Genomic DNA, 14,217 nt, shown 5'->3' with positions numbered 1-14,217 from the left:
ATTCCAGCAGCATTTTGGGATATACTGAGGGACAACATGACGGTGTGGAAAGAACACAGACTGGGATCAGAGAGACCTGAGCTTGAATTCTAGCTCTACTTAGCAGGGTAACCAAGAGTAAGCTGCTTCATTTTATATTTCCTTATTCATAACATGGGGGATAATACTACCTAACTTTCAGTAAAAATACTTGGGATTGCAGAGAGTATCCTGTAGGGGATATGCCACAGGTTTTACTATTTATTTTCTTGGCTTGTCAGGTAATAAGGTAAACTGTACGTATAGTATGACTATAAAGAATTAAGGACAACCATGTCATAAACTGTGACTTTCAGTTTAAGTGGGCTTGTGCTGGGGCATGAGTACTAAAGGCTATGGCCTATATTTGTGCGATTATTTCCTGTTCAAAGTACACGGGGGACACAACTGGACCTACAAGTTTCCCAAATCTCTAATATCCTAAGGTGCTTATAATGGGGCTTTACCATACCTAGAAACCTTTTATTCTCTTAGCAGAAATAAGAATACTCTAAGTCATACAGGCCATAGCTCATTCTAGAGCTCCAACTCAAATAATTTCTAACTTTTCAATCATAGGATGCCATGGGGAAGGAGTCATGTTCAATTTTCCATTACCTTCTTCAGCAGACTAGGTAAATCATTCAGACAGACCTTGAGAGGTTATATATCTAATTTTATGCCCAGTATGTATACGAATAAGCAATAGAACCAATTCCTCTTAAGTGCTCAACAAAAGAGATGACCTATAGTAGAAAGGTACTATAGTTCCTGCAGAAAGGTTCTTTCTCCAAATGGTCAAAATTCAACAAAGACATGTCATTCTTGCCTGAGAGTTGTCATTCTCACATGAACCATGTAGAACTAAAGAAATACCACAATGAAATTTGGCATTTTCACTCTGAGGGATTACATCACGCTGGAATGTAAATCTGCAGTTGCCACCTGCCTGGGTTCTCCAACTGTTCTGAGAAACATTAGCTCTATAAGTTGTTAAAAGACATTCTGAGGCAAGTCAAGTTTGGGAACTATATCACTCTCTTGGAGATTAATAATGCACATTAGCATATTAAAAAGCTGGCAGGAGTAGTGCTGCAGGAAGAAATTCTGTATAACATAGCATTTTCCAAACTTATTTGAACCATGGAACACTTTTTTTGGGTTTTGTTTTAAACCCACAAAACCATTAACATACTGCAGTATATAATGTTATTCACGATGCTGTTTCAGAAATTCTGTACTAAATTATGTCTAAAGACAGGTTTGCAAGCTCTAAAATAGCCAACGAAGAGAAAGTGCCAGGGCCTCTAAAAGGTGCCAATTTCTGAAGGTCCTAACCTTTTGGGAAAAAATGAAGACAGCTGAGATCGAGAGCAGCAGGCAGACAAAAGTACTCCTGTGTCCACCCCTGCCTCACTCTTTCCCCACCCCCATAGGGGTCAGAGGCCCTAATTAGCACCTACCACAACAACTTGAACAGCTTGTATCCTTTTCTTTCTCCCCTAATAGACTGTGAGCTTCTTGAGAGGAGAACCTTGTGCCCAGCACAGTGCCTATGCTGCTAGCTGAATGAATGCACGAACCACACTAAATCTGGTTACATCATCAACCTCATAATGGAAGCAGCAGGCATTTATTAAACATTCACTGCATGATAGGCACAAGGTTAAGTGCTTTATGTAGATTTATCCTCAGAACAATCCTATGAGGTGGATATTATTATCCTGATTCTAAAAACATAGAAACTAAATTCAGAAATTGCCCAGAACTACTCAGCTAGTCAATGATGGAGCCAAGATTCAAATCCAGACTTGTATTCTTAACTACTACACTTTTCTTCCTCTCTTCTAAGATTCATCTCAGCAGTGAAATTCCATGATTCAGTGGAAGGAGAACTGGTATAGAACTCAAACGAATGGAAAAATCACTAGTATGACTATTAGGATCAGGAATGTTTAAAAGCAAAGGGGAGGGCTTCCCTGGTGGCGCAGTGGTTGAGAGTCCGCCTGTCAGTGCAGGGGACACGGGTTCGAGCCCTGGTCTGGGAAGATCCCACCTGCCGCGGAGCAACTAAGCCCATGAGCCACAACTACTGAGCCTGCGCGTCTGGAGCCTGTGCTCTGCAACGGGAGAGGCCGCGACAGTGAGAGGCCCGCGCACCGCGATGAATAGTGGCCTCCGCTAGACGAAACTGGAGAAAGCCCTCGCACAGAAACGAAGACCCAACACAGCCAAAAATAAATTAAAAAAAAAGCAAAGGGGAGAGTGCAAGGAGAGCCTGCAAAAGATAGGCACATCTGGCAGAGCAAAGGAAGTGAAGACAGGCACATCTGGCAGAGGGAAGGAACTTGGAACGGTAGCCAAGCACAGGCTAGTCTTTCCATGCACACTGCAGTACATCACTTAACACTGCTGATATCATGACCCCCTTAAGCTTGGATGAAGTTGAAATGTATGTTAAGTCTAAAAGATAGGGGTTATAGTACACAATGAATTCATGACATGAACTTGTTCTCTGGGTCTACTGTCAAAGGTGAGGGGTTATTGGCTTGAGCTCCTCTGTCTTTTTCACATCTATCAAGATGTTCATTCACTCATTCATTTATTGAGCAAATATTTACAGGGTGTCTACTATATCCCAGATATTGTCCTCGGCACAGGGAATATATCCAGGAACAAGACAGATAAGCATTCTAGTAAACAGAGACAGATAATAAATACACACATAAATACACAAGAAAATATCAGGTAGTGATAAAGGCTATGATACAGGCTGATGGAGTTACCAGGAAAGTGATTTATATGAGACCTGAGTTACAAGGAGCCAAATACACAGAGATCGTGGGAAAGAGCATTTGAGGTGAAGGAACAGCCAGAACAAAGGCTTTTGGGTGGGAATGAACTTGATATATCTAGAATATAAAAGAACATGTGGAATGGAGTGAACTGGTAAGAAAGTGATATTTGATGTACTCAAAGAGTATACAAGAGCCATGCCATATGGAGCCCTATAAGCCTAGGTAAAGAGATCAGGACTAGAGTAGGCTAGGTGGAGAAACAGAGTCACATTCAGGATGTTTTGGAAGCAGGGACATGGATTTATTGAAGAAATAAATACGGGGATGAACAAGTACAGAATCAAGGATAATGCTTACTTCTGTTTGTTCGAGCTCCTGGACAGATGAGGCATAATTCAGTTAATAAGTATTTATTGAGGGCCTACTATCTATGTACAAAATATCACAGTAGTGTCTGCTCTACCTGATAAGCCATATTTGTGAAAATTCAAGCCTATGTCTATAATTTATGGAAAGGAATTGATGACAATAGTGAAGGCAGAAGATTTTAGGTTAATGCCTCTTTTTAAAAAAACTATAAAAGCTATAGACAATATAGTTAGTTTTTTATAATTTATATTGAGTAGTCACAGAAGGCCTCTTTGAAGAAATAGAAGTTAGCCATGTAAAGAGTATAATTAGGTTTAAAAAAATGAGTTTTTAAACAGACAATACAAATATTCTCATGGTAAATTAAACTCATATTTTTTTTGTTTCTATTTTTGCCTTACTTTGTGGACTATGTATGAGTGATATTTAGGTCTTGGTTGCTACAGTGCATTGAATGGTGGCCGCCCCAAGAGATCTGTCTACATCTTAGCCTCTAGAACTTGTGAATGTGACTTTGTTTGCAAGAAGGAGATTTGCAGATGTAATTAAGGATCTTGAGATGATACCAGGTGGGCCCTAAATCCAATGACAAGTGTCCTTACAAGAGATATACAGAGGATAGACACACAGATATACAGAAGAGAGAAGGAGGGGGAAGATCACATGAAGACAGAAGCAGTGATTGGTATTATGCAGCCACAAGCCAAGGAGTGACGAAGCCACCAGAGGCTGGAAGAGGCAAGGGAAGATTCTTTCCTAGAGCCTTCAGAGGGAGTGTGGCCCTGCAAACATCTTGATTTCAGATTTGTGGCCTTCAGAACTGTGAAATAACTTTCTGTTGTTTTAGATCACCATGTTTGTGGTAATGTTACGGCAGCCCTGGGAAATGAATACACTTGGCTTCTCTCTCTTACTTAGTATGAATCTAGGCCAGTTTCCCCTAGTTATCTATATTTTACACTCAGGGACTCCAAAGTTACACAGATAAAACAATCTAAGAAGTCAAAATAAATGCCAAATATCATCTATCTCAAAACCAAACATATTTTTGGATATCAGATATGATTGTATATAATTTGTACCATTGCTTCTATTAACAAGGATAATGAGGCATGAACTCTATGGAGAGACTAAACATCCCAGGAAATGGTTTGAAGTCATTTGAAAGAAACACTTTTTCTTTTTTTTTTTTTAACCACTAGGTTGCACTTTCCTTTGCTACCATTACCCTGAATCATTCTATTTTGTACATCCTGTAATTTTAACACAGACAGTGATTCATTTTATATAATTGTTCTTTAAAGTGAATCTATTGTCTTTAGTTGGACTTTTCAAAAAAAGGTATGCAAATATAAATAGGAGCTTATTAATTTTATTTTAATAATAAGTGATGACTTCAAATCTTACATCTTTGGATTTGCAGATGCTGTCAAATCTGTTTTGTGAAACAAAGCAATACAACCAAAGCTATTCTGGAGAAATGACCCTGTGGTATTACACATACACATACATAACCTCCATGATTTCATTAATTTTTTTCCAAAGACTTCTACAAAGGTCAGAAGAGGTATTATTTTAAACAAAAATAAATATGTAAACAAGCAAGGAGACAAATGCTGTTTTAAAAAGATATGTGCATCAAGAAAATGAAATAAAAGGCATCCAAGTTGGAAAGGAAGAAGTAAAATGATCTCTGTTTGCAGATAGCATGATCTTATACTAGAAAATCTTAAGAAATCCACCAAAAAGTGTTGAATAAGCAAGACTGTGCTTATAAAACCTGATTCAGTGCTTTGGAGAGATTTAAAAATCTCTCCAAACAACTAAATTAAGTGGAGATAGGCAATCTTCCAGAAAAAGAATTCAGAAAAATGATAGTGAAGATGTTCCAGGACCTCAGAAAAAGAATGGAGGCATAGATCAAGATTTAAAAATCACAAATCACAGTACCCAATGGTGAAATAAAAACATTGTCAGATAAACCAAAAACTAAGAGAATTCACTGCCAGCAGATTTGTACCATAAATGATAAAGGAACTTCTTCAAACTGATGGGAAGTGATACCAGATAAAATTTTAGATATTCAGAAATAAATGAAAAACACTCAAAATGGTAAGTATGAATAAATGGTAAATGTGGCTAAGTATAAAAATTATTTTTTCTGTTAATTTACTGAAAAATATAATTGTTGAAAACAAACATCCTAACATTATATGATAGGAATTATAACATATACAGAGGAAATACAAAATGACAACTATACCATAAAGGATGGGATGATGGTAAATAGAACTGTATGAATGCAAGGTTCTTACATTTCACCTGAAGTGGTACAATATTAACTTTAAGTAAACCATGAAAAGTTATAATTTCTAGAGAAACCACTAAAATATAAAATGCAAAAAAGTATAGCTAAAAGGCCACTAGACCCAACTCTATGTCTAGAAGAGATATACCTTAAAGACAGAGATAGGTTTAACATAAAAGAATAGAGGAAGACATACCATGCAAACAATAACTACCCAAAGAGCTGGAGTAATTAAATCAGTACCAGACAAAATAGACTTCAAGAAAAGGTATATTACTAAACATAAAGGGGGAATATTTCATAATGATAAAATGGCCAGTTCATCAGGAAAAGACAATAATCATAATCATTAAGTATGTATGCACTTAATACCAGAGCTCAAAATTAATGAAGCAAAGACTGACATCATTTAAAGGGAAAAACAGATGAGACTGGTTCAAGATGGCAGAGTAGGAGGACATGTTCTCAGTCCCGCTTGTGAGAGCACCGGAATCACAATTAACTGCTGAACAATCATCAACAGGAAGACACTGGAACTCATCAAAAATGATACCCCACATCCAAAGACAAAGGAGAAGCCTCAATGAGACAGTAGGAGGGGTGCAATTACAAGATAATAAAATCCCATAACTGCTGGGTGGGTGACTCACAAACTGGAGAACACTTATACCACAGAAGTCCACCCACTGGAGTGAAGGTTCTAAGCCCCACGTCAGGCTTCCCAACCAGGGGGTTCAGCAACTGGAGGAGGAATTCCTAGAGAATCAGACTTTGAAGGCTTGTGGGATTTGATTTGCAGGACTTTTGTATGCTGAATGCATACAAAAACAAGACTCAGGGCTTCCCTGGTGTCGCAGTGGTTGAGAACCTGCCTGCCAATGCAGGGGACACGGGTTCGAGCCCTGGTCTGGGAAGATCCCACGTGCCGTGGAGCAACTAGGCCCGTGAGCCACAACTACTAAGCCTGTGCATATGGAGCCTGTGCTCCGCAACAAGAGAGGTCACGATAGTGAGAGGCCCACGCACCGCGATGAAGAGTGGCCCCCGCTTGCCACAACTAGAGAAAGCCCTCGCACAGAAACAAAGACCCAACACACCAAAAATAAATAATAAATTAATAAATTTTTAAAAAATAACAGCAAGACCCATATATATGCTGTCTACAAGAGACCCACTTCAGACCTAGGGACACATACCAACTGAAAGTGAGGGGATGGAAAAAGATATTCCATGCAAATGGAAATCAAAAGAAACCTGGAGTAGCAATACTCATATCAGATAAAATAGACTTTAAAATAAAGAATGTTACAAGAGGGCTTCCCTGGTGGCGCAGTGGTTGAGAGTCCGCCTGCTGATGCAGGGGACACGGGTTCATGCCCCGGTCCAGGAGGATCCCACATGCCACGGAGCAGCTGGGCCTGTGAGTCGTGGCCACTGAGCCTGCGCGTCCAGAGCCTGTGCTCCGCAACGGGAGAGGCCACAACAGTGAGAGGCCCGCGTACAGTCAAAAAAAGAAAAAAAAAAAAAAAAGAATGTTACAAGAGACAAGGAAGGACACTCCATAATGATCAAGGGATCAATCCAAGAAGAAGATATAACAATTATAAATATATATGCAACCAACATAGGAACACCTCAATACAAAGGCAAATGCTAACAGCTATAAAAGAGGAAATCGACAGTAACACAATAATAGTGGGGAACTTTAACACCTCACTTACACCAATGGATGGATCATCCAGAAAGAAAATTAATAAGGAAACACAAGCTTTAAATGACACAATAGATCAGATAGATTTAATTGATATTTATAGGACATTCCATCCAAAAACAGCAGATTACACTTTCTCCTCAAGTGCACATGGAACATTCTCCAGGATAGATCACATCTTGGGTCACAAATCAAGCCTTGGTAAATGTAAGAAAACTGAAATCATATCAAGCACCTTTTACAACCACAACGCTATGAGATTAGAAATCAGTTTTGGGGAAAAAATGTAAAAAACACAAACACATGGAGGCTAAACAATACGTTACTAAATAACCAAGAGATCACTGAAGAAATCAAAGAGGAAATCAAAAAATACCTAGAGACAAATGACAATGAAAACATGGCAATCAAAAACCTATGGGATGCAGCAAAAGCAGTTCTAAGAGGGAAGTTCATATCAGTACAATCCTACCTCAAGAAATAAGAAAAATCTCAAACAATCTAACCTTACACCTAAAGGAACTAGAGAAAGAAGAATAAACAAAACTCAAAGTCAGGAGAAGAAAAGAAATCATAAACATTAGAGCAGAAATAAGTGAAACAGAAACAAAGAAAACAATAGCAAAGATCAATAAAACTAAATGCTAGTTCTTTGAGAAGATAAACAAAATTGATAAACCTTTAGCAAGACTCATAAAGAAAAAGGAGAGGACTCAATAAAATTAGAAATGAAAAAGGAGACGTTACAATGAACACCGCAGAAATATAAAGCATCCTAAGAGACTACTACAAGCAACTCTATCCCAGTAAAATGGACAAAATGAAAGAAATGGACAAATTCTTAGAAAGATATAACCTTCCAAGACTGAATCAGGAAGAAATAGAAAATATGAACAGACCAATCTCAAGCAATGAAATTGAAACTGTGATTAAAAATCTTCCAACAAACAGAAGTCCAGGACCAGATGGCTTCACAGGTGAATTCTATCAAACATTTAGAGAAGAGCTAACACCCATCCTTCTCAAACTGTTCCAAAATATAGCAGAGGGAGGAACACTCCCAAACGCATTCTTCAAGGCCACCATCACTCTGATACCCAAACCAGACAGAAATAGTACAAAAAAGAAAATTACAGACCAATATCACTGATGAATATAGATGAAAAAATCCTCAACAAAATACAAGCAAATGGAATCCAACAACACATTAAAAGGATCATACACCATGATCAAGTGGGATTTATCCCAGGGATGCAAGGACTCTTCAATATACACAAATCAATCAATGTGATATACCATATTAGCAAATTGAAGAATAAAAACCATATGATCATCTCAATAGATGCAGAAATAGCTTTTGACAAAATTCAATACCCATTTATAATAAAAAACTCTCCAGAAAGCGGGCACAGAGGGAATCTACCTCAACATAATAAAGGCCATATATGACAAAATCACAGCAAACATCATTCTCAATGGTAAAAAACTGAAAACATTTCCCCTAAGATCAGGAACAAGACAAGGATGTCCACTCTCGCCACTATTATTCAACATAGTTTTGGAAGTCCTAGCCACAGCAATCAGAGAAGAAAAAGAAATAAAAGGAATACAAGTTGGAAAAGAAGAAGTAAAGCTGTCACTGTTTGCAGATGACATGATACTATACATAGAGAATTCTAAAGATGCCACCAGAAAACTACTAGAGCTAATCAATGAATTTGTAAAGTTGCAGGATACAAAATTAGTGCACAGAAATCTATTGCATTCCTATACACTAACAATGAAAGATCAGAAAGAGAAATTAAGGACACAGTCCCATTTACCATTGCAACAAAAAGAATAAAATACCTACGAATAAACCTACCTAAGGAGGTAAAAGACCTGTACTCAGAAAACTATAAGACACCGATGAAAGAAATCAAAGATGACACAAACAGATGGAGAGATATACCATGTTCTTGGATTGGAAGAATCAATATTGTGAAAATTACTATACTATCCAAAGCAATCTACAGAGTCAATGCAATCCCTATCAAATTACCAATGGCATTTTTTACAGAACTAGAACAAAAAATCTTAAAAGTTGTATGGAGATACAAAAGACCCCGAATAGCCAAAGCAATCTTGAGGGGAAAGAAACAGAGCTGAAGGAATCAGACTCCCTCACTTCAGACTACAAGGCTATAGTAATCAAGACAATATGGTACTGGCAGAAAATAAGAAATATAGATCAACGGAGCAGGATAAAAAGCCCAGAGATAAACCCAGCACCTATGGTCAACTAATCTATGACAAAGGAGGCAAGGATATACAATGGAGAAAAGACAGTCTCTTCAATAAGTGGTGCTGGGAAAACTGGACAGCTACATGTAAAAGAATGAAATTAGAACACTCTCTAACACCATACACAAAAATAAACTCAAAATGGATTAGAGACCTAAATGTAAGCCCAGACACTATAAAACTCTTAGAGGAAAACATAGGAAGAACACTCTTTGACATAAATCACAGCAAGATCTTTTTTGATCCACCTCCTAAAGTAATGGAAATAAAAACAAAAATAAACAAATGGGACCTAAAGAAACTTAAAAGCTTTTGCACAGCAAAGGCAACTATAAATAAGATAAAAAGACAACCTTCAGAATGGGGAAAATATTTGCAAACGAATCAATGGACAAAGAATTAATCTCCAGCATATATAAATAGCACATGCAGCTGAATATTAAAAAAACAAACAACCCAATCAAAAAATGGGCAGAAGACCTAAGTAGACATCTCTCCAAAGAAGACATACAGATGGCCAAGAAGCACATGAAAAGCTGCTCAACATCACTAATTATTAGAGAAATGCAAATCAAAACTACAATGAAGTATCACCTCACACCAGTTAGAATGGGCATCATCAGAAAATCTACAAACAACAAATGCTGGAGAGGGTGTGGAGAAAAGGGAACCCTCTTGCACTGTTGGTGGGAATGTAAATTGATACAGCCGCTATGGAGAACAGTATGGAGGTTCCTTAAAATACTAAAAATAGAATTACCATATGACCCAGCAATCCCACTACTGGGCATATACCCAGAGAAAACCATAATTCAAAAAGACACATGCACCTCAATGTTCATTGCAGCACTATTTACTATAGCCAGGTCATGAAAGCAACATCGACAGACGAATAGATAAAGAAGATTTGGTATATATATACAATGGAATATTACTCAGCCATGAAAAGGAACCAAAGTGGGTCATTTGTAGAGATGTGGATGGACCTATGGACTGTCATACAGAGTGAAGGAAGTCAGAAAGAGAAAAACAAATATCATATATTAACATATATATGTGGACTCTAGAAAAGTGGTACAGATGAACTGGTTTGCAAGGCAGAAATAGAGACACAGATGTAGAGAACAAACGTATGGACACCAAGGGGGGAAAGTGGCTGGGGTGGTGGTGGTGGTGGAATGAATTGGGAGATTGGGATTGACATATATACACTAATATGTATAAAATAGATAACTAACAAGAAACTGCTGTATAAAAAATAAATAAAATAAAATAAAGTATGAGATCCTTGATTAAATCCTGGAGATATGAAAAAAAATAAAGGGAAAAACAGACAAATTCACACATCATACTTGGAGATTTTAACATTCCATTCTCATTAACTGATAGAACAACTAGCCAAAAATTCAGTAAGGACATATAAGATCTGAACACTATCAACCACCCTGACCTAATTGACATTTTTATAACACGATATTCAAAAGCGTAGAATGCACATTCTTTTCAAATGTATATGAAATATTTATCAAAAAACTGACCATATGCTGGGCTGTAAAACAAGTCTCAATCCATTTTAATGAATTGAAATTTTATGGAGTGTGTTGTCTGACCACAATGGAATTAAATTAGAAATTAAAAACAAGAATGTCTCTAGAAAAAACAAAATACTTGGAAATTAAAAAACATCTTTAAATAACATGAGTCACCAAAGATCATGGGGAAAATCAGAAAATATTTCAAACAGAATGATGATGAAAATACAACATATCAAAATATAGATAAAGTGATGTTTAGAACAAAATATATAGCCTCAAAAGCTTATCTTAGGGCTTCCCTGGTGGTGCAGTGGTTAAGGATCCGCCTGCCAATGCAGGCGACACAGGTTCGAGCCCTGGTCGGGGAGGATCCCATATGCTGTGGAGCAACTGAGCCCGTGTGCCACAACTATTGAGCCTGTGCTCTAGAGCCCGAGAGCCACAACTACTGAAGCCTGTGCACCTAGAGCCCATGCTCTGCAAGAAGAGAAGCCAATGCAATGGGAAGCCCACGCACTGCAACGAAGAGTGGCCCCTGCTCACCGCAACTAGAGAAAGCTCACTTGCAGAAACAAAGATCCAACACAGACCAAAAAAAAAAAAAAAAAAAAAAGCTTATCTTAGAAAAGGTAGGTAAAGTTCCATGTTAACAAGCTAAAAAAAGAAAAGGAAAGTAATGCATACTGCAAATACGTAGAAGGAAGGAAATAATAAAGATATGAGCAGAAATCAATGCAATAGAAAAAAACAGAGAGAAAATTAACAAAGTCAAGAATTGTTCCTTTGAAAAACTTAACAAAATTGCTAACCCCCTAGGTAGATTAAATAAGAAAAGAAAAAAAGAGGGAGAGAGAGAAGACATAATTCATCAATGTTAGGAGTAAAAGGTAAGATTTCAGATTTTATAGAATCCATAGATATTAAAAGGATAATGATGGAATATTATGAACAGCTTTATGTCAATAAATTAAATAACAGACAAAATGGTCAAATTCCTAAAAAAAACCAATGTATTAAAATTCACTCAAGATAAAACACAAACTCTGAATACCTATGTATTTGAATACTGTATGCTAACACATATATATGGAATCTAAAAAAAAAAAAAGATTCTGAAGAACCTAGGGGCAGGACAGGAATAAAGACACAGACATAGAGAATGGACTTGAGGACACAGGGAGGGGGAAGGGTAAGCTGGGACAAAGTGAGAGAGTGGCATGGACATATATACACTACCAAATGTAAAATAGATTGCTAGTGGAAAGCAGTCGCATAGCACTGGGAGATCAGCTTGGTGCTTTGTGACCACCTAGAGGGGTGGGATAGGGAGGGTGGGAGGGAGACGCAAGAGGGAGGAGATATGGGGATATATGTATATGTATAGCTAATTCACTTTGTTATAAAGCAGAAACTAACACACCATTGTAAAGCAATTATACTCCAATAAAGATGTTAAAAAAAAAAGACCCCATTAAGAAAATGAATAGGCAAGCCACAGACTAGGAAGCTTTCACAAAATATAAATCTGATACAGGACTTATATTAGAATATATCAAGAACGTCCACAATTCAATAAGACAAGCAAACTTATAAAAATGGGTAAAAAATTTGAACAGACACTTCACCAAAGAAGATATCTCAATGATGAGAACACAAAAAGTTGCTCAATAGCAGAGGTCATCAGAGAAGTACAAATTAATAACACAATGAGGGGACTTCCCTGGTGGTCCAGTTGTTAAGAATCTGCCTTCCAATGCAGGGGACGTGGGTTCGATCCCTGGTTGGGGAACTAAGATCCCATATACCACAGTGCAGCTAAGCCAACACGCTACAACTACTGAGCATGCAAGCCACAGCTAGAGAGCCTGAGTGCCGCAACTCCAGAGCTCATGTGCTTTGGAGCCCATGTGCCACAACTACAGAGCCCACGCACTCTGGAGCCTGTGTGCCACAACCAGAGAGTCTTCGCACTGCAAATACTGAGCCTGTGTGCTGCAACTACTGAGCCTGGGTGCCACAACTAGTGAGAGAAGCCCGCACACCTCAATGAAGAGCCTGTGTGCCTCAATGAAAGATCCTGCATGCCACAACGAAGATCCCACGTGCTGCAACAAAGACCTGATGCAGCCAAAAATAAAAAAATATATTAAAGAAACCAAACACGAGATACCTTTATATACATTCCAGAATCACAAAAGTTAAAAAAGACTGATACCACCAACTGCTGACAAGAATGTGGAACCACTTGAACTGCTGTACATTGTTAGTGGGAGTATAAAAAAAATTCACTGTGAAAAAGGGTCTGAAAATTTTTTTTATAAATGAAATACCTTTCTCTGGACACAGTAATTTATCCAAGAAAAATGAACATACATGTCCTCAAAAAGACTAACACATGAATGTTCATAGTGGCTTGATTCAAGATAGCCAATAACTAGAAACAGCTAAGGTGTCCAACAGAAGAGTGGATAAACAAATTGTGCTGTATTCATACAACGGATTACTATTCATAAAAAAGGAACAAACTACTGTACGTGCAACAACATGGGTGGATCTCAAGCACACGCTGAGAGAAACTTTAGAAAGAGTGTACATTGTAAATTCCATTTGTGTGAAGTTCTAAAACAAACAAAATTAATCTATGGTGGAAAAATACACAGAATTAAGATTGCCTTGTGATAACCGGGGCAGAAATTGACTGTGAAAGGGCACAAGGGAATTGTAAAAAACTACTGAACTTCAGTTAATATTCATCCTGAAGTATTCGAGAGTGAAGTACTTATGTCTCTAACTTAACTTTGAATGCGTCAAAAAGTAAGAGAGGGCTTCCCTGGTGGCACAGTGGTTGAGAGTCCCCCGCCGATGCAGGGGACACGGGTTCATGCCCCGGTCCAGGAAGATCCCACATGCCGTGGAGCGGCTAGGCCCGTGAGCCATGTCCGCTGAGCCTGTGCGTCCGGAGCCTGTGCTCCGCAACGGGAGAGGCCACAACAGTGAGAGGCCTACGTACCACAAAAAAAAAAAAAAAAGAGAGAGATTGATAATCATAAGGATGAATATATGCATAGATATTCTATCCGGGAAATATAGCAAACTATTCATTGAGGTGGATATATGGATGTTATCTGAATAATTATTTCAACTGTTATGTATGTTTGAAATTTTTCATAATAAAATATTGGGGAAAAAACTGTT

General features: G+C 37.9%; 1 protein-coding gene across 3 annotated transcripts in view; it reads right to left on the bottom strand.

Moving 5' to 3' along the window:
• MICU1 (mitochondrial calcium uptake 1) overlaps positions 1-14,217 on the bottom strand; it is a 223,996-nt gene that overhangs the window by 18,416 nt on the left and 191,363 nt on the right. The window lies entirely within an intron of this gene.

The sequence above is a fragment of the Kogia breviceps genome, chromosome 2 (assembly GCF_026419965.1).
Source record: "Kogia breviceps isolate mKogBre1 chromosome 2, mKogBre1 haplotype 1, whole genome shotgun sequence".
NCBI classification, from domain to species: domain Eukaryota; kingdom Metazoa; phylum Chordata; class Mammalia; order Artiodactyla; family Physeteridae; genus Kogia; species Kogia breviceps.
This window is presented reverse-complemented; position numbering and strand designations above follow the sequence as displayed.